Raw genomic sequence first — 24,333 nt, 5'->3', positions numbered from 1 at the left:
CTGTGATCTGAGCTCCCACTTCTAGAGTATTTCATGGGAAGACTTAAGGCATCCTTCTGGAGGTATGAATTGACACAGAGCTCTGATCCTAACAGGAGCTGTACTAGTTCTCCTGCTCCAAACACCTGAAACATCCTATTTTTCTTTTCCTTAACAGCTTTCTTTTAGCTCAGTCAGAGGGAGTGAGAATGAATTCACCTGGCTTTAGATGTCTAGATCAGAGCTAGTCAATTTGGGCTTGCTTTAAACCAACAGGGAGAAATAGATCCTTTAAAATGCATTTCATCTGGCTTGTTTTTATATCTGCTTTAGGATGAGGTTAATCCCACATTAATGGCATCTCTTTTTCTAGCCTGAATGTGAGAAGAGCCTAGCTCAGATGTCTGCAAGATAGACATCTGCAGTTGGTCACATAAATCCCACCCGTAGAGCTGCTGCACTAATGTGACGAACCAAGATGAATGGCTTCAATTAATAACAACAATAATAATAGAGACTCTATAATCTAAATATAGAAAATAATTTCAGATTATTTTTTTCACATGTGGGCCAGATCTTTCCTTGGTATTGGTCAGATTATTTTTGGTACGGGGGGGCTCATGGTGCGTAGTTGGTTGCAAAGGTTGGGAGCAGTGGCGGTACCTCCTTTAGGCAAGCTAAACTAATATACTCTTCCTGCAGGTACAGGCTGATAGAAATAGGAGAATTTTCCAAGCTGAGGGTTTGGTTTTGTTCTTTCAAATGAGATCGGAAAGCAATACCTCAGTTGAAGATATCCTTTGTAAAAGCACAATGGCTGCAACTTTCTGGAACTACTCGCGACCCCCAAACTTACTCTTTATTAGTGTTTCTCATTCAGCTAAAGCTGAAGCAAACAAATGAAACTAATTACTCTTGAAGTTGGGTATTGCCTTCTTGAGCTTTATGAGCCTATTTTTCTGAAATTAGAAATTGCCTAACTATGTGGAATGTTTCCAGCAAAACTGCTTCCTACAGCCACAATTTTTACAGTCACATAAGTGCTTTGTAGGCTACCTTTGGGTAGGCAGCAGTGACATCCAGTGGCCAGCGACCTGATCACAGGTCTTCTGCCAGAACATCTCACCTGGGACATCTCTCCCTTGGCTAATGTTGTCTGAGCCCATTGTGGTTTAATACACTTATTCTGCTCAGGTTTTTTTGTTTGTTTGTTTGGTTTTTTTCTCGTCTGCCCCCCTTAATATGGCTGCCTGTAGACATAGATGTCTAAATAGGGATCGAAGAACAAGGTGTAGGTATCGATGTTGGAAAAGTTTGGCCATCTTTGGATTCTCTACAGACCAGGGAGTACAAAAAGCCTATGGGAAATGGAGCACAGCAATAAAGACCCTGCATACACTGTTTTAATATCAACTTACTTACTTCCAAGGCAGTGTGTCTGATCCTAAGTGAGTCAGTTCATTACAGACTAAGACTGAAGAATGTGGGGTTTTTTTACTCCCAGGAGTAAACATTTTCAGGATGAGATCCATAGTTATCCACCTCTAATTGCAGGAAAAACTGCTGAACTGGCGGCGCACGTTCAGACGACTTGTACCTCCTCTGTGCTTGTGTAGTCCGTGAGCCTTTCTAACACAGGGACACATGGTCCACCTTAATTTTAAATAGGTACTCCTTTCAGTTATGTCAGCTACTTAAATTTATTTGCAGGCAGTCAATTCATATTGATCATAACTCGACCTTACAATGACCTTGAGCAAAGGTACTCTGTGACTGCTATAGATATTGTGATCAATACTGGAGAACAATTGACTACACCTAGTTACTGATAAATGAAGTTTAAAAAAAAAAAAAAAAAGGTACACTATTTTCAGACACAAAGATAACTGCTCATTTAGTCAACTGTTTGCAAAGGTTTAATATTGATACATGAAGTTATAATGACATCCTTGGGCATTCTCAAATGGTAGAAAACAATAGGGTGCAGAGTCACTGTAGCACATTGAGGAGAAAGAATCATTAGTTCCCAACTTCAAATAAGAAATTTCATGATATTTATGACAGCAGCACTGAGAACAAATACACTTACTTAGCAGTACTCATCGGAGAAGGCATGTATCAAACTGTGCCTCTTTTCTTTATGTGTGAGCCAGGTCTAGTGAAATAAAACACTATATTACTGTGCACGGAACAAAGCCTTTAGTACCACTTATTTTACTTTAGTACCACTCTCCTTTGCACATTTGTGCCTGAATTAAATCGCGCATCCCCAGGTATAACCAACTGTAATCATGAGGAAGAGATCACTTTGGTCTCAGCACATCTGCTACATGTTGATACGCTTCCCCACGCTGCCTGAAGTTGAAAGGGAAGATGTGAGGGACGTTTTCCCCTGCTACTCCTCTTGCTTTGCTCAGAGTCCCGCTGAGCAACGGGGGCCAAGTACCGGCAGCTGAGATGCAAGCAAATGAAAGTCCATTGGAAAAATGGTAGCGGGCTGCACGGGAGGGTGGCTTCGTCCCCAAACCTGCTGGTTTCTGTAGAGGGGAGGCTGCTCCAGCCTGGGGCATGCCTGGGGCTGAGGTGTGATGCCCGAAGGATGCTCCAGGGACGTGGAAACAGCAGAGCTCACAGAGGTACAAGTGGAGCTCGTCCCCTGCCAGTGGCCCTGAGCTTGCTTGCTTTCCATCAAGGCTGCTTGCAATAAAACCTGGGTCTGACATTTTATATATATGCACCAGGGTTGGGTTGGTTTTTGTTGGTTTTTTTTTTTTTAGAAGTAGATTTTTACATCTGTGACATTCTTTACAAAAGAAATTAATTAAATGGCAGGATGGTTAAAGCTACGCAAATCAGAAACAGGAGGGGAAACGTTTTGCAGGCGCAGACCTCCCATAGATCTCCCTGCACTCTTCAGTGTTTTCCCCAGGCACTTGAATTTCTCTCCCCATCCCCAAAGTTAATCTCCTGATCATATTTCTTCAGTCCCATACAGTAAGTGTATTTTTTGGTTTTGTGTTTTTTTTTCCATACTTCCCTGTTTTTCATAGAGATGGTGTCCTTCTCCAGGCTCCTTCTACATTTTACACTTCAGTCAAGCTATTTATTAATAAACCTGTGTTTTCAGTGCGTTGGTACATCAATAAAGTACGGAGTGGTTCAGTTAGTCAGCATTCTGGGAAATCCTTTGCTGTATTGAAGAACTGTAAATCTCCATTATTGCTTCCCATAGCACAAATAAAGAATAGCCTCTTACCTTCGCAGCGTTCTTTTTGTTAATTTTTAAGGGTGAATGCGTACATATTCCCTAGCAAAGAGGATCAGTTCGTGCATAGCCCAGATACCAAGCATTTATTGGTTTTGGGTTGGGTTTTTTTGTTGGTTTTTTTTTTTTGTATAGCTTCAGCTGCTACCTGGAAATTCAGCAACAGTGAAGGGAAGCCAGGGTGAATGCAGCAGGAAGCAATATTGAAACGTTCAGATGAAAATAATCATCAAGACTTTAGGATTTTTTCCAAAGTGAACCTAAACTGGAGGCTTTAGCGATTAGTCCATGACTGATTGAAGAGGTATGTCACCTGCTACTGCATGGCAGCACATCCCATCGCGTTGCAATTGCCTGCCTGGAGTCATTATGGTGTATTACATCCTTTTGTTATCAAACTGTGTCATGTTGCATCACGGTCAGAAGCAGCCGGATGGAGACGTGGCTGACACGTTGCCTGTAACAGATGCAATGAGACATAGCATCCAAAGCACATACCTGCTTTTAGTCAAGGCTCAGAGTGTATTTTGACATATCTACAGAGGGTTTGAAGTCACAGGTAATCCCTTCTATGTTTGCCAGCTCTCACTCAAGCCACAAGTCTTTCTGTTGGACTGGGAAGAAATACAAGCTTTAAATTACCTTTGCTTGTTCCAGTGTCACCAGATAGGTATGAAAACCTGCTTAGTCTAGTTAGTGCAATGGATGCATGAGATTTGGGACCGTTAGGCACTCTGGGAGGTTTTTGGTTTTTTAACCCTCATCCCCAAATCTTGAAGAAATAAAAAAGGCTTCTAGTTACTCTTTAAAAAAACTTGTGTAAAAATGAAGAAACTCTGGTAAAAGTACTAAGAATGGGCTTCTGAACTACTGAAAAAAATGAGCTGAATTAAGATGGTGATATTGCAAAAGCAATAACATTTTGCCGTATTAATTAATCTTGAATTAAAGCAAATTTTTTTTATATGAATGCATATGACATTCATGGCATGCCAAATTAATTCTTTATGATCAGAGCCACTGCAATCAATACTAAATGAATTCATAATGATAAGATACTTAAAATAGTGTTACCACAAAAAACAATAAAAGGCCATCATCAAAACTGCAGCCTACTAATAAAGCATTGCCCAGCAAGATGGTGCTAGCTATGACGGTCAATGGTAATCCTTTATTTTTTCTTTTGTTTGACTTCTTCCTCTCCCACTTCTTCTTGTTGGAATATTCTGTGTGTGATACAACGAACTTCATGGATTTCCTAATATTGGTGGACGGTATTGCCCCGTATTCTCATTGGACTAGTTTCTCGTATGCGTAGGTTTTCATTCTTTGGGGATCAGCAGTCAGTTATCCTAGAAAGCCTTATATCAGGTGCCATTAATAAATAAAATTAAAAAAAAAAACCCAAAACCTTATACCAGCCTTGGGACTTTGTTGTTTTAGAGATATTTCAAATGTCATGTGCAAAAAAAGGTAACAATAGGTAGTGTATAAAGAGAGGTGCGTGTTATATATCGGAAGAAATTTCTCCTTTAGGGAATGGGTTGTACACAGATGAAGACACTGGTAAAGCGTTCAACTTTTTCCTTTGTGTGGTTGTTTTCTTTAGTCACATTGCTGGCAGTCTGGATGAGGCTCTTGCCAGAGCTGAGAATGGGAAGTCTGTCCTGCCTGGCTTCCCAGTGCTTCCCTCCCCAAACCTAGGCGAGATGAAACGGTGAAAGGAAAGAGGTGGAACACAAGAGGGAAGAAGAACGGTGTAGAGGAATGAAGGGTAGGACGATGGTGCGAGAGGTAATGGGACAAGGGCATGGTGTGGGTCAGTGGTGACTCCGGAGTCAGGGTGCAACACAAAGGGGGGGCTGATGGCTGGGGATGGGGATGAGAGGACACCAGGGCGATACTATTAAGGAGAATGGCAGAAAGTAGGAAGGGAAGAAGGACAAAACCAGGAGAGGCAGATGGGTGAGATCTAAGGAAGGTAATAGCAGAGGTTGATGGGTGATGGGAAAATGAATGCTTTATAGGACAAACTAATTTGAGCTTTTTTTTGTTCTTGTTGTTTTTTTGGTTTGGCTCTTTTTTTTTTTTTTTTTCCCCTTCCTATGAACTAATACTTTAATTGACAAGTTCCTTAAAAAAAATCTTCTGGAGGAAAAAAGTCGGAAGCTAAAAGTCCAAGTTAACCTAGTAGAGGCAGCGACCCAGGAGCACAGGTTCACCTGTACTTTGGCAGCATGTGCTTTGATATTTGTTTTGCTATGGGTGTACTTACCAGGTAAGGAAAAAATATTTTCAAAGAGTTGTCCGGAGTGGGAAAGTCTCTCCAGAAGCATCTACCTGGAGCATCGGACTGTGGCTCCTGGGCTGTCATGCAACCTCTGAAGTAAAAGGAATTACCTGTGCCATACTGGTATAACTGACAGCTAAATCTGCCCTAATCTGCCTTAATTATACTCTTCAGTACAGGGTCTTTCTGGTGATTCGAGGGCGGGAGGTTCAGCAGGGAATAAAAGTCAACTGCTTTCCCTTCTAGTTGGAATGGGGAGAATTAGCTGGATGACATTAGGAGAGTTTCTAAATATCTTTCCTGCCAATATTTGATTAGGGACTTTAAATTCATTAGACAAACTGATTTTTTCATTAGCCAAACTGATTTTTTTCATGCATTGCTCTCGCCTTTTAATGTGTAAATTACATGGGATTTGACTCTCATTACAACGTTGATATGGGTGCTGCCTTCAAACGGACACCGGCGCCAGCGCCGTGATTGCGGCCGGGTCTGCTGAGAGGAGCTGCTTTGTGTTTTGCTCCTGGAAGCGAGTTCTGTAAATACCCAGTTATAGTGCGTGGGTTGGTGACACGCGTGTGCCTGTGCACGTAGCCCAGCGTCCTCTTGCACGCTCGCTCTTGGGAGAGTAAATTCCAGTAGCTGAGCTGGGTCTCCTGGTGCGGGTTGTGATATCCACCGAAGTAGGACTGTATCACGTGAAGCATCGTTTGGGTAAAATTGCGGGCTGATGGAGGACGCGTTTCCACAAGTATATGCCTACCTTGAACCCGAGCGGTTTAACTGCAGTGGTTACAGGGTAGCCTTTGCGTTTCCAAATCAAGATTGCCATACTTCGTTATCTTTTGATAGTATTCATTTTGGATCGTTTGCATCTCAAACCATGTGTGCGTCAGTTTTGCATGGATATTGTTGCTCATCTTAATGAGGATGAAGGGCACCATTTTGTATTACTTTTACTGAACAAATGAAGTATCTAAACAATAATATGGAAAGGTATTTCAAAACCTACTGTTTGGGGGTCATCTGGGGTAAAATTAAGCTGAAGAGAAGCAAGATGAAGTTTCCAAGTCCTTCCGTAATTATGAATGAGTTATTTCAGCTACAGTCCTAAAGTCTGGTGCAATGCATACATATGCAATCATAGTGCACGAAGTTACTAGCTGCTTGGTGCTGTATATGTCCCATAAAACATTGGAGGATGTAACTGTGCTGGTATTAAACATACGAGATAAAAGTAAAAAAAAATCAAAATACTTTGGTTCCAAAGTCACATCAGTTGAGGCTGAGATTACATTAAAACTCACACATGAAGCTGAATGAGTACTTGTTTTACTGGCTTCTCAGAAAATACAGGTGCTGAAGGAAGTGAGCCCAGTTGTTATTGCCAGATAAAACTCTCTGCTTGGAGTGTAAAAAGATAGAATGGAAAAAAGTGTTTGTTGTTGTTGCATAGCTTTTTAAAAAGGAAAACATGAGCTTTTATTATTGAAGCGGTTGTGGGAACACCCATCATTTTTATAGGCTTATGTTTTGGTAAACAAACATGTTGACAGAATTTCTATAATTGTTTTGAAAGTATTTTTAATAAAAAAGAAAAGCTTATTTTGTATAATATTGAGTAGATCTGTTCTGAACTGAAGTAGAATCAACTGTGGTATTTCAAAGGTTTTATTTTAAAAATTTCAAACCAGTTCTACGTTGGGCAAGACTGAACTGAGCATCTGGGCAGAGGTCTGGGTGATGCTGGAAGAGCCAAGGAAAAGCAACGTCTTTTGCTTATTGCAGTGATCAACAGTTTAGCATTAATAGGGTTGCAATATTGAATGATTTAGCCACATTGTAATGTTCTGTTTGTCCGAATTGTTAAAAGTTGAATTCCGGATTCAGTTCTTTGATGCACGAAGAAAAATAGTCCATGTATGGAAATACTTCAGTTTAAAGTTTCCAAATGTTTGTGAGTTCTCAGGAAAGAAAAGTAAATTTTGTACTATAAGAAATGAGCAAAATTTCTTTATCAAAGGCTGGTTTTCTGCAAACTGTCCTCAACGTTTTCGCAGAGTTCCTACGTCAGACAAATAACGTATTTTCCCCCATATTATATAGTAGGTATGGGTTTATTTATACTAAATATAACATCATTATATAATAAGTTTTCTTGGAGTGCTTGGTACTGTACAAACCACAAAAATTTTTGCTCCAGTGACCTTGTAATATAAAACTGAGGGAGCAATCACATTGCATTATGTGCCAGTGCGGTGAAATTAGTTTTGCACTGCCTAGGCAAAAGGATCTCCCTTGTCATCCAAATTACAGGACTGGGGCCAATATGTATGCACTCTGCCTGTTTGTTTATGCCATACGAATGGTAATACTAGGAAATATTTTTAAGAGTTGATGTCCCTTTTCCCTCAGCATTTGTGGATTTTGTTGGGGTTTTTTTAATATTTCTCTCCTGAGTAAAATGTGTCCGTTCAACAGAGTTGAAATGAGTTATGTTAATCTTCCAACATAAATATGAAACACTTTCAGTTGTTTAGCCATCATTAGGCATCCAGCTAAAAAGCAGAGATCAGTTTACAGGCAGGTCTTTCATAATATAGCAAGTGTTTGTTGGGGTGAGGTACACAGGAAGGAAACATGGATGTTTGGCCGAGTATTAATGATGAGCTTTAAACTTGTGGAATTTCTTCTTCATCATCTTTTTCTTTAAATACAGGCTTATTTCTGATTTACGTATTTCAAAGCTCACGCAGCCAAAGGAGGGAGATCTTATAGCAGTGGGGGGTGAGCCTATTAAAATTCATCATGATTCTTTTTATTGAAAGGAGTAAACAAGAATCAATTTTCTTTAGTAAAGAAGTTGGCCGAGTTGCAGGTTCATCTAGGGCAGGGTGAATTCTTATAGAGAGTTAACCCAAGAAATTCGAGAGACACAAAATTAGCTCGACTTCTTCTTTCAGCCGGAGCCTGGGAGGGTTGCGTAGGACAACGCGGAGGATTTCATAGGTTTCGCCTTCAACAGATCAACAGAAGGACCTCAAAAGATGCATGGTTGTGTATTTTCTAGCAAATAGTCGGGCATTTATTTAATAAATACCCATTAAGTGGAGCAGGAAAGCTGTTGCAAAGACTAGATTGGCCAGGACGGCCACGAAGGCACCTTGAGTGACTGATATTACCCCCTCCAGATGCCGTTTTCCTGCTGCTCGCTGGCCGAGAGATGGATTTCACACGTGATGGAAGTGTGGACAGGCCCCGCTTTCTGTCCCTGGGGGGGGCTTTGGGTTTCCCTGAGCGCGGGAGATTAGGCCCTACAGGGCCCCTACTCCTGTTTGAGCATATGATATCGATACTGATGTTTTGGGTAAAGCAAGGACTCTCAAACGCACGTATCCCGCCGGGCTCCGTGGAGTCTACGCTCAGTGGAGATGTATAGGCAGAGATGGAGGGCAGCCAAGAACGGCTTCTGCTCGGGAGGGCAAGTGCTGTGCTATGTGACGGCTTAGATTGGTTTCAGGGCCTTCCTGTAGCTAATATTTGTTACGTTTCCACGGAATGTAAAAGTAGGCTTGCATTTCAGGCTAGCTTGGGCTTCTTTTAACCTCAGATCATCTGGGTTTCATAGGTACTGGTCATACCATAAGCGTAAATATTCTTTTTTTTTTTTTCACGTGTTGCCTTTCAAATAAGGTCAAGGCGGATTTTTATTTTGAAACATTTGGAGTTTGTTTTCATAAAGTTTCTCCAATCAAGACGGTATCCGAGCCATCTTGGTTCATAGTCGTACATCCAGTATTACTACATTAGCTCTTAATAAAGAACTCATGCAAAAACCAGATTCCCTTCACACTAACTACAGAAACATGTTAAGGGAATGTGACCATAGAGCTGTGTGGAAAACGATATTACTTGCAGAAGATTTGTTGTCACATAACAGCCTGCTCATCTGCTGATTACTATCTTACGTTTATTGTACATCTTTCTTTGTGTAGTGACTGTGATACTTTCAAAATTGTTTCAAATCTCTGCAGTAAACCAAAATAATAATAGTAGTAATAATTTTAAAAAGTCCTGAAATGCCTCTGCTAGGATCAAGCTAAATCCAAACTAAAAGCAAATTTATACATATGCTGTATATTAGGCTTAACCAGGGTAACGCCCCTTTCCTTTGGTTTTTGGAAAAGAGTCCCACATTGTCACATGTAAAGGGACATTTCAGCACTGATTTTCATTTTCATGAGATTAAAAGTGAAACATGTAACCACAAAGCTGGTTTATGTCATCCCCTGTTGGAGCCAGCAGTAATGCCAAAAATTAGATATTTGATAGGTTTGTGAGAGAAACAGATGCAGGAGGGATGCCATTCCCACAATTTTAAACTCCTTCTTATCTTTAAGCTAGAAAGAACATTCCAGATGAAGAAAATCTATCTTATTGGCTTTAGAAAATAGAGGAAGAAAGTTGCCAACAAAAAAAAAAAAAAAAAAAGAGAGAGAAAAGAATAAGAAGAGAAGTTAATTTAAAACCAATGTCAGTCTTGGGGAACTGTAAACCATAATTGAGGGAGACTGTGTGTATGTGTGGATATACATTCATATATGTGTGCACATGTACAAAATAGGCTGAGATGGGGCTTTTCCCTTTCTTTTTGATCTGCTTAATGCACCCTGCAGTCTCGCTTTGGCTTGTTTTAATACTTTTGGGATGCAGAGAAATGGGGGACAATAAAAATTAAGGGAAGAATCTCCCCCAGACATACACCCAATAAACTCAGCGAAAGCTAAAGCATCCAAAAAGTATTCTTTCGGCTTTTTGTTTTGGAAGCAGTTTGTATGTCCCTGTTCTTTTTATTTCATTCTGCCAGCTGTCTGCTAAACAAATCTAGCCAGGTGGGGCTTACAACCCATGACTAAAAAACCTACTAGTGCAGCTGTCCAGCTTGCCTGGAGGAAGAATTCTAACAAATGGCAGGAATGAAAAGATTGGTTTTGTTTTCAAGAAAGTAGCTATGGTACCTTCCTTGCTTCATTTTTTTTTTTTCTTTTTTTTTTTTTGTTCTGCTTGCTTCAGTTAACTTATGGCCTCCTAAGGTTTTACAGAGTAATGGAAAATCCACTTCCATGGTTTATCATTTAATGCACTTTTTGGTATTGCTTGGGTTTCTTTTCCCCCCCCCCCCCCCCCCCCCCCCCTTCTTCCTCTGTAATGATTTTATTCTGTGTTAGACACATAGGGCAGCTTGGCTGCTTCGAGTGTTACTAAATGTAAAATAATCTGACACTTTCCCTACAAATTGCTGGTAAGCCATATAGTAGCTTAGCTGGATTTTTAAATATTCAAGAGTTGAATATATAACTAGTGAAGGGTGGTGGTTGGTATTGTTTATCCACAAGCTGGGGACAGAACAGGCTTCTTTGCACTGCTTCATCAATCGACCTCAACTGTGATTTTCTAGTCAGCAAATGAGCGCTTCATTTTCTGTGTCTGTGTTGAGCTAAACAAGAGCTGTGCTAAAAATTACCAACTGCCATCTGATCTATAGTTCCAGCAGTAGAAGATTAGCATGTAAGCCACTGAGCCACCTTCCCTCACTTCTTCCAGAAAAAGGAATGTGTGAAAGGTGTTTGTCACCAACTTCCACTTAGGGAGTTCAGTTGAAAATCTCCCTCTGCTTTTTGTTAGATAACAGCCAAAAAAAAAAAAAAAAAAATTGGCTTTTGTCCCAATCCTACCTCCTCTGAAGCCAGTGACATCTTGTTCTTTTGACATCTTTGGTGCAGGTCCACGTTGATTGAGATTGATCTGGTGGAGTGATTTGCTCAGTAAGGAGTTGAGGGCTTTTGGCACTTCTCAGGTATAGCTCGGGGTCTCATGGGTTCCAACTTTAAAGGTGCACAAAAGGCTTTGGGTTTGGTCCAGAGCTAGTAAAGTATTTACGCTTATGCTTATGTAGATGGGTGAACGGTGCCATTGAAGTCAATGGAGCTGCTGTTTAGACCAATTATTTCTTGTCTAATGATAAGGAAATCTCATGTGAGGTTAGGTCATCTTTTTGATGAACACTCTATAGTCAAGTGGCTCTGTGTTTTAAATAAAGCACGTCTTTAATTGCTGAACTACAAACATGTTAAATTCTTGTAGACCTGATTTCAGTGGCTTATCTGTTCCCTTACCAGCATACCAACAGATCTGTACCCCAGAACTGATAAGGAAGATGTGGAGGTGCGTGCATGCACAGGGTCCTACAGAAGTTCCCAAGACACGTAGGTGCCAGGTCCAAACGTACTCACCTCGTTGCACGATTAGAGCTTTGCTTTGGCAAGCAGCAAGACACATATAATGCGCATTCAGTGCTTGTCATTTATCCCTCTCTGTTGTCATTACCCCCACAAGAAAAAGCGGACGCAAAAGGGAGGCGATGATTGTTTCCACGCCTCTTTGTAGCACGTGCGCTTCTCTGCACCCACCTAGCCAGTGTGTTCGCATAACGTCCCCTTTCCAGTCAATTTGGGAGATTGAGACCTCGTCCTGTCTCCGCAAAGGCGATGGGGGGAGGAATGAGCGCTGCCTGGGCTGCACGAGTCAAAATGGCATCCAGCACGGGCAGACGAAGCCAGATTGCTGTTGCAGGCGCCGTTATTTCCTTTTGTTGTATAACAAGGCATGAGTGATATTGGTTGGGGTGCTCACAAGCCAAGAAAAAAGAAGGCCAATTTTTCATGAGGAAATTGAAGTGCTGATGCAGAACTAACCCTCACAGTTTGTTGTTATTTAATGAAGAAGCAGCGAGTGGGGGATTTTGGCAAAACTTGGTGTGTAAGCATAACAATTGTAATGACATTATTTAACACACAATGGACTAACAAAGGCACTTAAATGCTACGATTAAGAACTGTGCTAAGATTCTCGAATAGCAACCGAAAGCAAAAAATGTGGCTATGTTATTCTCAAACCCCATATAGAAATATATTCATTTTACTCCTTCATTCCATTTTTCCGAACCTACAGTAGAATCCTAGAATGGCTCCAGCAAAATCACTGGAATTGGCTCTTTTTAATGATATTCTGCATTACAGTCTCTGGATATTGTTATCAGCTTCAGCTTTTTACCTATTTTCCTTTATTGTTAGGCAATGGCAAATGTATATATGACATTAAAAATGCTTATATTCATTTCCCATTCCATTTATTTTTCTGAGAATAGCATCAGATTCTGAAGGCCTGTACAAGGTACAGGAGATATATATGTGTCTGCAAAACAGCAGGATAATATTAGGAAGACCGAGACTTGAGAATAATTTGCCATAAGTTATTTTACCTGGTGTTCTAACAGCTGTTTAACGTAAAGGATTTTCCAGACTTGCGATATTTTTACAAAAAGTTCTGTTTTGAAAAAGAAAAAAAGAAAAAAGGCGGGGGGGGATCAAAAGTACTATATTGTAGCTTTCTTTTAATTTTCCATACATTTTAAGATAAGACTCTAAATGCTCTGCAAAGCGTACAATTGCTGTTACACTGGATGAGCCCAAACCAGCTCAGCTTTGGGAGAGGAGAGGTGTACCATCTTTATGCTAAACCCATCACCAGGTCATTTCCTGACTGCCATGAGAGCAGCGCTTTGCTTCTGCAGACCATGATTAGAGAACGGGAGACCCAAGAAAGCTCCAAAACACTGCGTGGGATTTTACCAGTCCAGTCAGTAAGCCATGGTGCCAAGGGTGTAATGTAATATTATAACCATCTGTTGTCAAAGGCCGTTATCCCAGTGGCACCTGGACACCACTCACCCTCCTCGTCGTGGCAGCAGCGTGTCACCATGGTATCTGGATGACTAGCAGGAGATGAAGCTACAAGGAGGAGATGGCAAAAGTGCAAGTAACACAAAAAGGCTCTTGAATTGTGGAGACCTTCTCCACTGCTACGCTGTTTGGTGCTTGGTACAAAAAGGGTTTCCATTATAGCCTCCACATAATCGAGGCTAGCATAGCTGTTCCAAGGCTGTAAGCTCCCTGGACTGCCTGAGACTGGTAACAGTTGGCCAACTCTCACAGTTTTAATGTGAAATTCACCTTATTTGGTGACTGAAAGCTTCTCATGGTCACCACTATCAATTTTTTTTTAGATTTTGCATTTATTCACAGTCTATAATGTCTTTTTTTTTTGTTTGTTAGTAGGACTGAAGTTGGTAGAGGTAGAATTTTTCTTTAACCCCTATGCGTAGAAATATGAGGCTGATCCTTGTGGAGATGTCCTCCATCTGCCCCTTTTCCATTATTTGCAATGGAATTATCTGACAGAAGTGATAGTACTTTCAGGAAAGAAAGCTATTCCTGTTGCTAAGGAATAGGACAGAAACCAGGTAAAGGAATATGGGACTTAAGATTGAAATTGAGTTTGACAAGGAAGTGTGAAGATAAAAAATGTGGTGGAACTGGGAGCAAATAATATGCTGTGGACTGTGAGGTGAGGAATAGGAGTGGGGAAAAGTGATTCAAGACACTGAAAAATAGTGGGAGGACAGGGATTGAACATGAGTGATAAGAAACTTTGGTGACAAGGTGGTCTCATGGCTGTGGGACAGAGAGGGGTTCTGCAACAGAAGGCCAGTGGGAATGGTAGCTCACAGCATCCCATGGGACAGCAAAAGTAAAGAGAGACTTGCAACACTAGCCAATAGGGATGAATTTTAGACTTGAAATGAAAATGCACAGATCAGACTTATTAAAATCTAGCATCGTGTTTTTTCAAGTCATATATGAATTCATTTTCTAGAGGAGGGAAGAGGTTTAAAGAGTAAAATAGTTTCAAACACTGACTAGATCAATAAATATGGATACTTCAAATACTGGTAATATCTTAACATCTGAGTATTTCTCTGTCTGAAGAGCTTTTGTCTTTACACTAGTAAATAACATGGATTCCAGCCACTCTGACCACTTCCTGTGGGGATAATCTGCTGGTCGATAAAGGCATAAAGTTAGGGACTACTTGGTTCCTTATTATGCAGAATTAAAGATTAAGCTTGATTCAATATTTGATGAGGCCAGGAGTAAGCAAGACCATGAACAAGCCAAGTCGCTCCTGTATTACAGGAGTACAACACTTGCCAAGAGAGGAAATATTTTTTTTTTTTCCTCCTCCTTTTTTTTCCCCCTTTTCCTTCTCTTCTGTTGCTACCGATATCATCTTTGTTGTAGCCTGCATGAGCTTCTACGTGCCTTCACTGTTTGCCTGGTTTATGACTAGGAGAAATACTGAGAGAGAAGACCTGAAATGAGGAAAGCGAGCCAGAAATGACAAGTCTTATAATACCCTCAGTCATGCCATATTATGTGAATGTGAAGACTGAGACACCTAGGTTTAATGTTGTTGGGTTTTTTAATATCCATATGAAAAAAACCCCAAAACAACAAAACACTTGACCTTGGACTAGCAGCAGACAAGAACAGGTGTGGTGGCTAATCCCATTTAGGACCAAGATGACTGTTGGAGCAGTAGGGGTAGCAATGGAATGACCCAAAGTTTGCTGAGTAAGTCACGGACAGCTATGAATTTATGCAGTGTTAGGAGACACCAATGAGGCATGGGTACACCAAACCCATCCAGAAGGAGAGTGACCTTTCGAGGTGGGACAAGAAGAGCATTTGGAAAGTCAGATATTGTTGGGTGGGCTGCTGGGACTGAAGAAGTAGAGGACACCAGGCAGATAGCAGATAAATTGAGCCATCCTAAGGCAACTGAGCTGAGGAAGTTAAAATTTCCAGAACTATCAGAGGGACAAAGCATATAAACTTCAGAGGAGGCGGAGAGAGGGGAGAAGTCTGCAGAAAGGACTTTGAAGAGATTCAGGGTGGAAGGAAGGGGGAGCGACGAAAGACAGAGAGAAGAAAGAACAAAGGAGAGTCTCAGAAAGGGGTTAGATGTGGGGAAGGATCCAAGAGAAGAGAGTCATGAGAAATTCAGTAGACAAAGTTGTAGGAAAATGGCAATATCTGATGGAAAAAATCTTGTGACTAAAACATCAGGCTTAGATTCATTTAACCCTGTTAAATGAGATATTAAATGGTTGTCACGTAGCATACATTGAAGTGGCTGCATTTGTCATGTCTGCTCAGAAAATCCTTCTTGCCAAAACAGATTCCAGCCTTTTTTTCCTCCTTTTTCCAGTGCTACTGAGTTCCCTGGGAAAGAGGTACTGTTATCTGTGATTAGGGAAGAGGCTATGCCTATAGTCCTTGCAACACTTATCTGCTTTGACATCCCCATGATGAATAAGTTGTCCCTTTGACGGTTCTTATCAGTTGGGGCTACTTTTGAAGGCCACTTTGAAACTCCAGCTATGGAGCATCAAGCTGTTGCCCAGGGCAAGGTGCTGTGAGTACGCAAAATCTGAGATGTTGCATTCAAGTCTTCGCTTTCTTCAAGGTGTCACTTCAAGATGATGATTATGTTTTTTAAAAGGGGAATATTTCTGAAAACTAGTTATTTTAGAGATATTCTGTCATGTCAGCTAACCTTAGCAAAGAGCAGTCTGCTGTCTCCAGGACAGCTTGAAAGGTTCTCTCATGAGTAGTCAGAATTTGTGTTCCTTGCCAAACACCAGAGCTGACACCTCCGAGGCATGCAGGAAGAGATATTTAATCATCTTCCTTTTCATTTGATCTTTGGTTCTTTCTGGTATTTATAATCCTGAAACACTTGCTTGAGAAGCTCTGACAGGTCTGGAACAAAACTAAGAAATTCTGCCTCTCCAATTCTCATTCTAAGAAACACCTGTTAAAGGAAAATAAATCTAGCTGTATTCCAATGTTCTCCATTTGTTTCTCATGTTCAGTTTCAGGTAATCCAAGTAGATCTTTTCTTCCACCTGCTTCCAGGCCTCATTTTTCTGCATTTTAGCATTTCCCACATTTCCCATTCTAGAATCATCCTCTCCCTCCTCCCCCCTCTAAAAAATGTAAACGAGAAATTATTGAGTAGAATTGAAATGTGAAGAAAAAACAAGCTGCTTTCATTCTCTTGTTGAAATACCTTCCATTTCCTACAGACTCTCTAGCTTTCCTTTGGCATACAGACTTTCAGGATTTCTTTTCCATTCAGTGTATTAACTTTGTTTTTTCACATGTTATCATTATTTTTACCAGCATGTATAACACACATTTCCCACTTTATGATGGCAGTAAATACAAATGCAGAAATTATACACTCAGACAAATTAAGAGAAATAAAACCTAGCAGGTCCTGAACCAGCCAGTAATCTTTCCTACATATCGTCTATTATAGCCCCGTGTACCCACAGTACATTTCCACATCACACAGGTGGAAGTGTGAAGCTGAGGCTCATTTAACAGTATGAATTTTCCCAATGTATCACAATTACAGGAACACCTGTGCTTCATAACTTTCTGCTGATCCACTGTGAAAATTCACAGTGTGTTTAGTAACCAAACCATCAATATGCTTTGTCTCCTACAGCGTGTGGATTGGGATGGTCGTTTTAGTTCCTCTTTAAAAAAAAAAAATCAACAAACCAAACAAAAAAAAAACCCCAAACAAACCCAAACCTAGAAAATTTAGCTGATGCTTGTGTGGGCCATGTTCACTCTTCCCCACCATGGCAGATCTTTATCGTTGAAGATCATCAGGCTGCTCTCACCGAAGCTTGGCAGACCCCTTTCTTTTTTGACTTTCTTTCACCACCTGAGTAAGGCACCGAGACCAGTTTGTGTTCATGACTCATTGCTTTCTTGAATGTGTGTCAAATTCACGTCATGTAAGTCAGGCACCTTTAACAGACACTCCAGGCGGCTGCGCTAGACTGTCCTGCAGAGCTGCCCCAGCCCTGTGCCAAGGGATCCTCTTGGCCCGTTCTTGGCATGGTTTGTGCCCACTCAGTCTGCTTAGCTTGGCTTGGCTAATTTCTACCAGCCTACCTAACTTTCCTCTAGTGATGGGAAAAATTAATAAATGACAATGGGAGACAAGGCTATCATTTTATCCAATATACCAAGCTACCATCATGGTATAACAGTATTCGAGGCACTGCTTGAGTAGAAGGGGTTTTGGTGAAAAGTTTTACGTGGATCTCTACCCAATATAATCCCAGCTATTGTCCTAATTTCTATTTTATTCTGTTTTATAAAAGATTATAACTCACTCTGTGTGTAGTATTGTTGCCCAGAAGGGAGTCTGAGGCTTGAGAGGTAGATTTCCACCATGACTATGAGTCGGCACTGGGGGAAGGTGTCTTTGGTGATGCAGAGATGCTGCTTAGTGGTTTGAACTGTTGTGGTGACATGGAGGCAAACAAGATGATAACGTCCAGGTATGATGAGGGTGGAAGCTGACTATGATTAGTTAAAATTGCTAACTGGGGAGGTGGAGGTGAAACATCTCTGCTCACTGCTTTGATTTTAGGAGGAGAATGGACTTTGTAATCCCATTTAACTGATCTTTGCATCATCTGGCCAGTGTGGCCCAAAGACCTTGTCCTTCAGTTACCGCACCAAGAAGTTAGCTGAAGATGGCTGTGTCTCCTGTCTTGCCTGCATAGCCAGGTTTCCCATCCATGGAAAACAGACTCTTTGGAGAAGGAAGAAGATAAATTCATATCTGGTTCTTGTCCCACAGTGGAGTTAGGATGTGTCTAGGAGACTGAAGTCTTGGACACACTCTCAAGCCACCCAGTTTAGAGATCACTTAGATTAATCTCATCAGCTTTCAATGAGAATTGGGCTTTTGTGTCTTCTATGACGTGCCACTCTTGGAAAAAAAAAGTCTTAGGTTTATGCATCACTTGGAAGTTTGTGATACTGGGTAAAAAAAAATCTTAAGAGTTGTGACATTTATAATTCCATGCTCTTTGTGAATTGTTACTAGTCTTTGTGTTATATCTCTACTTTTCTTGCTGTTTTTTTCCAGATAGAAGCCCATCTCTTCATTTAACCCACTGGCAAATTCCCACGATATACATGTTCCAATGAGCCAAACTCTCTGCCTTCCCTAGTCTCAATGGGGTTTCTATCGTCATTGGGACTGTTGACTCTTGCGTTATTTTCTTGGATCCTTTCTAGATAGTCCATATATAGTTCTGTCCTTGACTTGGGGAAGTAGGTGCCCCTATTTTCCCTTCTCTACGAGGTAGAATAATATATATGCTCTGTCACAGGTGTGTAGAGAGGTCTGCAAATTAATATGCTTTGAGGTCCTTGGATTAAATGCTATATAAGTGAAAAATAGTTGAAAGTCATTTTAGTGTCCCCATGGGTCTGACATTCTTTTCTGCTCCCAGAAAGAGATCTGCTGTCTGCAAATCTCATGTTTCCAGAATTAGATTAGGAGTGTCAGATGTGCATTCTTGGGGCCTTCTGACCCAGATTAACCCTGGAGTACAAAAATTTGATCATATAGTTGTGGAACCAGAACAAAAATATACCCACCATGGTCTACCATTGAATATAGGAGGCTTTTATTATAGCATACTGAAGAGGGGGTGTGTTGGATGTATCCTATAAGATAAACACTTGAGACACTGTGTGCTACAAGGATAGACGCTGTGGTCAGGGTCAGGAAAAAGAATTGGAATTCAGGGTAAATTCATTGATCTGAAGATCAGGGAGGTTTGTGGAGGAAAAAAAATATTTTTTTTTTTAAGAAAAAAAGGACCTTTCTGATTATGGTGGTACAAGATGATAATGGGAAACTCCAGTAAGAAGGAGGTCTACCAAATGTATAAAAGGTATTTTATGACATGACTATCCACTTACTAAATTGCTAGTGGAAGAAGATGTGGAATTCTAAAAATGAGGATGAGGAGGTATCCCATGTCTGAGCCATGATAAGGTCTGCTGGGCCGAAAAGCCATGAAGAAATGTTTGTCCTGCTTCCTGTCTGTGCTCGGACCAGTGGTTATAGAGAAGCCAAGGCGGTGGTTGAAGGGAGATTGCAAAACCTGAAAGAAATAATTTCTGATGAGATGTTCAAGAGCAAATATAGTAAAAAGTGTGCCTCGTAGGTATACTTGCTATGTTCTCATCATCTGGAAATAATAATACGCGTCTTCACAAGAGAGGTTTGGAGATATGGTTTTTGTTGATTTCTTTCTTAGCAAGGGTGGAGTTGTTTCTGAGATGTGGGACTGTTTCACTGCTGTGAAATATCTATTTCTGTAAATATGTTTACAGTGCTAAATAATCAGAACTGGATTCCAGCAATAAATCACTGTTCTAATTTAATATTTGCATTAAAACTCAGTTTATAAAGTCTTGTACTTGAAGCTGCAGCTTAACACTCAGTCAAGATGGTGAACAGTTGATTTCAGCAGTGATTTAATTCATGTCAAAGGAAGCTGAACCCGAGCGTGATGTGGAAACTGGCTGCTGTTTGGACTGGTTGCTTGTTCATGAACGCACTCATGTTACTACATGTACAAAAAGAGAAGGAAAGAAAGCAAAACAGGAGAACACTTAACGTTCCTAAAGTAGTTTCCTCAAATTTCTCTGCAAACAATGTAAAATAACAACCTAATAATTTTGTATCTTAATCATGTTCAGTAAAGAAGTCCTTTAGATAATTGGCACTGCCTCTGTACTAGGCCAAACTTTCTTTTAAGTTACAAATACTCACAAAAGGTTTACATTATAAGGAGCTGCTTTGGAGATGTGCAGATTTAGTTTGTAAGTACAAAGTGAACATGCAAATTGCCTTATCTTGTGGGATTCACAAACAACCATCATTCAGATTGATTTAATACATAGCTTTTTATCTTTAAAAGTGTTAATTAGAAAATAGGGACAGTTCTCTGAACACTTAAGAGTAATAAATAGATCAAAACAGCATCCATGCTTCTGTGATGGAACTTCTGAAGACTTTATAAAGGGATTAATACAATTGTCAAAAAGACCACAGTATACATATTTAATAGTGCTACCAAGCTACAATTACATTTTTAGGACTCTATTTGCTAAGCTTTTAAACACTCATTATATAAAAAAAAAAAAAAAGAGAGAGGAAAAAAAGGGATTTTCAGAACTTTACTACATAACTCAGGATTGCTATGCCAGCAAGCTCTGCTCCAGGTCGAGTGACACAGCTGTGTTCAAGACACCCTGGTTTTCCTTTAGCATCAGAAGTTGTTCAACCGTGTGAGAAAAAACCTCGTGTAGTTTGGTCCTCTGCTTTTCCTCTGCTGCAGCAGCATCCGCGGGGAGAGGGGAGCTGCCCACTGTGCCTGCAAGTTGCTGCCCAATACCTGCCTGTGTGTGCCCATTGCAGGCAGCCTGCCTGGCTACCAGGGCTTGTGGCAAGCCAGTTTGTTATTCCTGAGGCTACTATTGGATATTCTTGACCTAGTGTGTGAGTAAAAGCTCACTCTCTCTAAGACTTAGAGATCTGTACGTATTTAGTCGCATCAATAGTGTTCATGTAACTGATATTTTCCTTCAACTCCAATAATATGTTTATTCTGTGTATTTATTTCTATATATCCCTATCGTTGCCCAACAAGTTCACACTGAATGAGGTCAAAACCATCAGCTATAATCAGTCGCAAGCTGATTATTTATCAACAAGTGAAATGGGGGGAAAGGCAATGTGATCTTGTAAAAAGTGAGAGAAACAGGTAAGGTCTTGAAATGTGCTCAGGAGGTGAATATTGTGAAGGACTAGAGGAAGAATTATTTTCAGCACCCAAGGTCATCTACTTCTGAGAGTCTCCCCTAAAATATGGGCCTCGAGGGGCTTTCATGGACTCAGTGGGGCCAGACTTTCATCCCGTGAGAGAACAGCTGTAGTACTCCTCTTCCTACTGCAATTTCCAAGTCATACCCATCAGCAGCATATAAAGTGCATTACAGCAATGAGATGAAAAACCCTCTCCAGTCTAAGTAATGGTTTTAAATGTCCAGGAATTCTTTTTGCTGCTTAGTTCAATATATGTGCATGAAAGCACCCATGAGCAGTGGTTTCACCAAGTCGCTATTATTTTCATAAACCACATAATAATACGCTTGTAAGAGCTACATGGTTATGTGGACAACTTCAGACAGGGGAAAGTCTTGTGAATAACTGGTTCTGTGACGCAGATGGAAGGCGAGTTTCTCCATCTCCTATTTGCCATTTTGCTGTCAGAGCACAGGATGGCACCAGCTGAGTCGTGCTGGGTTGATGAACTCAGTATTAGGGACTGCAAGGAAAGGGGCTGAGATTTGCCCACAGCAATGATGAGAGGGGTGGAGCAAGCTGAGAAAAGAAGTCTACAGATTTTTACCTACATTTGCTCAGCCCACTTCACACCAGATGTGCATCCTTCTCTGCAGCCTATTTGGTAAAGGCTGGATTGGTTAAAATTAGAACTAATAAATTAAGTCTTACTATGTGCTTATGTTACTACTTTGCTTTAAAACTTATAATATACTAATACCACCTCAAGAAAGTAGATATGACCCTTTTATATTTTAATGCAAACATCTAGATATCTACAGTTTGGAGAAAAGCTGCAAATATGTGCTGAGAGCAATTAGGAGAACAGTTTATTTCCCAGATTTTAAAGGGTATCTGCCATTTTTCATGGAAAGCTGCATGTGCTTGAAGACTGTTGTTCCACTTAAAGCATTTAATATTCTATCAAGTCAAAATATGCATTTACCTTCTGTTTCTTGGGAAGTGGCAGAAGCAGAAATGTTGGTTAGCAGTGCTTAGCTGAGCTTTGGAAATGCTCTGGGAAGGAGACTTCACAGCCTCTCTGGGCTCCTGTTCCAGCACCGCATCACCCTCCTCATGACAAAGTTTTTCCTAATGTCCGACCTGAACCTCCCAAGTTACAATTTGTGGCCAGTGCCCCTTGTTCTGTTTACTGCCTCTACAGAGGGTAGTTTGCTTCATCATCTTTGGAAGCAGTGGTTTGAGCTACTGTTGGATTTTCCCCTAGTGTCCTCTTCAATATATGAAACAGGCCCAACTTCCCCAAGGTCTCCTTGTTGGTCATGTTCTCCAGGCATCTGATGACCTTAGTAGCCTCTTCTGGACCTTCTCTTATTTCTTTATGTCCCTCTTGCCCTGGGTGGCCCCAACCTGGGTGGCACATACCAGAGTGGTCTTACCAACCTGAGCAGAGGGGGATGATAACCTCCCTCTATCTGCTGCCATGTTCCTTCCTATGTAGATCGCTCTGTGGCTTGCCCATGGGCTCCTCCTACAAAGTGAGCAGGTAGAGTGGGATTTCTTCATTAACTTGGTTAATTTTCTGTGTTATTATGGCCCTGGGGGACCCTGTAGTGGATAAACACCAGTTGTGCTAGGTGCTGTACAAACACAGAAGAAAAAGTTGCTGCTGTGAAGAGCTTAGTCTGCACATGTCACAGGAGGCAACAGATGGTACAGGCTGACGAGGTGGTACGAGAAGAAATGAGATAATATTTATAAACATGAGAGACAGTAGTGTCAGTACACAAGGAGGCAAGACATTGTCAAGGTTTTTTGCAGGCATCACAGGAGGGGTTTTGGAGCTGAGCAGAGAAGTGGGTTTTCAGCTGCTTGCAGGAAGATGGTCCCAGACATGAGAGAGGGCATGGAGGTGCTTGAGATAGAGCAGAGTTTTCATTCAAATTTGAGTAATAAAGGATATTCATCAAGGTGGAGCTTGTTAAAGTTCTGACTGGGGTTAGAAGATTGCTGGGGATGGTGGGAGCTTGGGTTCAGTGACCCAACACGTCCCTCCTGGTCCCATTTCAGAGATTTTCAAGGGGCTTTTGGTAGGTGTTTTTGAGGATGTGGAGAAACAGCAGCAGGAAAGAGAAAAGCAATGTGGTAACACACATGCCCTGGGCTTTCTCGCCATACTGCAGTGGGGTCTAGCCCATCTGGGTAGAGTCATTATCACAATGTCTCAACTGAATAGCACGGTGGTACTTTTAGCCATGTAAAAATGCAATGTCTGTTGTACAGTGTTGTATGTGGTTGTGTTAAATGGGGTGGATTAGCTTGTGAAAACCTGCATCCTAATTCTGATGTAAATGTAAATGCGAATTGGGTATTATGCAGCCCTGGCTTTGGAGCTCTCTAATGTTTATTTCAAAGTAATAATAGCCTCAATAATGTTCAAAGAGCTGTTTGGTTTGGATGTAAAATATACGTTACATAAACTAGTTTTGTAGTCATCAGTATACCTAACTTTTTTCAACTGTTATGTCTGGAGTTCATTTTCTTGAGCTTTCTTTATCTCAGCTCCTGATCATTACTTTCTTTGCCAACCTGGAGCTTTGTTTTCTTTCAGATTTGTTGCCTCCATTCATTCTACTGAAATGGGAGTAAGGTTTCTACCCTAACCATTCATTACTTTTTTTTCTTGGAGAAAGAGAAATGGGAAAATGCAGATCATAGTAGATAGAGGGGGAAAAAAGGGTCTTTTTCAGGTATGAGTTAGTTTTCCTGACTTTGCACGTTACGTTTCTATAACATCAATGTGAAATAATGTGACCTGAGATGATGTATCAGAAGCTGAAAATGACTCATGAAAATAGAAATGCTAGCCTGCAGTACAGAACTTGCTATCTGCACATTCATAACATTAACCTTTGTAGCACAAATTCCAGCTTACATGAGGTCTGTTTTTAATAAGATGAATCAATTCCATCCCACTTCTAAGGGCAGAAGTTGCTTGTTCGTATTACTAGTCAACAACTCAACACCATTTTTACTAACACTGCAGAAAGAGAGAAACCTAGCACATTCTAATGAAAAGTGAACAATTGTTTGGAAACTTGATAATGTGCTATAATACATTAGCTGAAGAGTGGGC

The sequence above is a fragment of the Harpia harpyja genome, chromosome 7 (genome assembly GCF_026419915.1).
Source record: "Harpia harpyja isolate bHarHar1 chromosome 7, bHarHar1 primary haplotype, whole genome shotgun sequence".
Lineage (NCBI taxonomy): Eukaryota > Metazoa > Chordata > Aves > Accipitriformes > Accipitridae > Harpia > Harpia harpyja.
The sequence above is the reverse complement of the archived record's forward strand: the minus strand, read 5'-3'. Positions refer to the sequence as shown.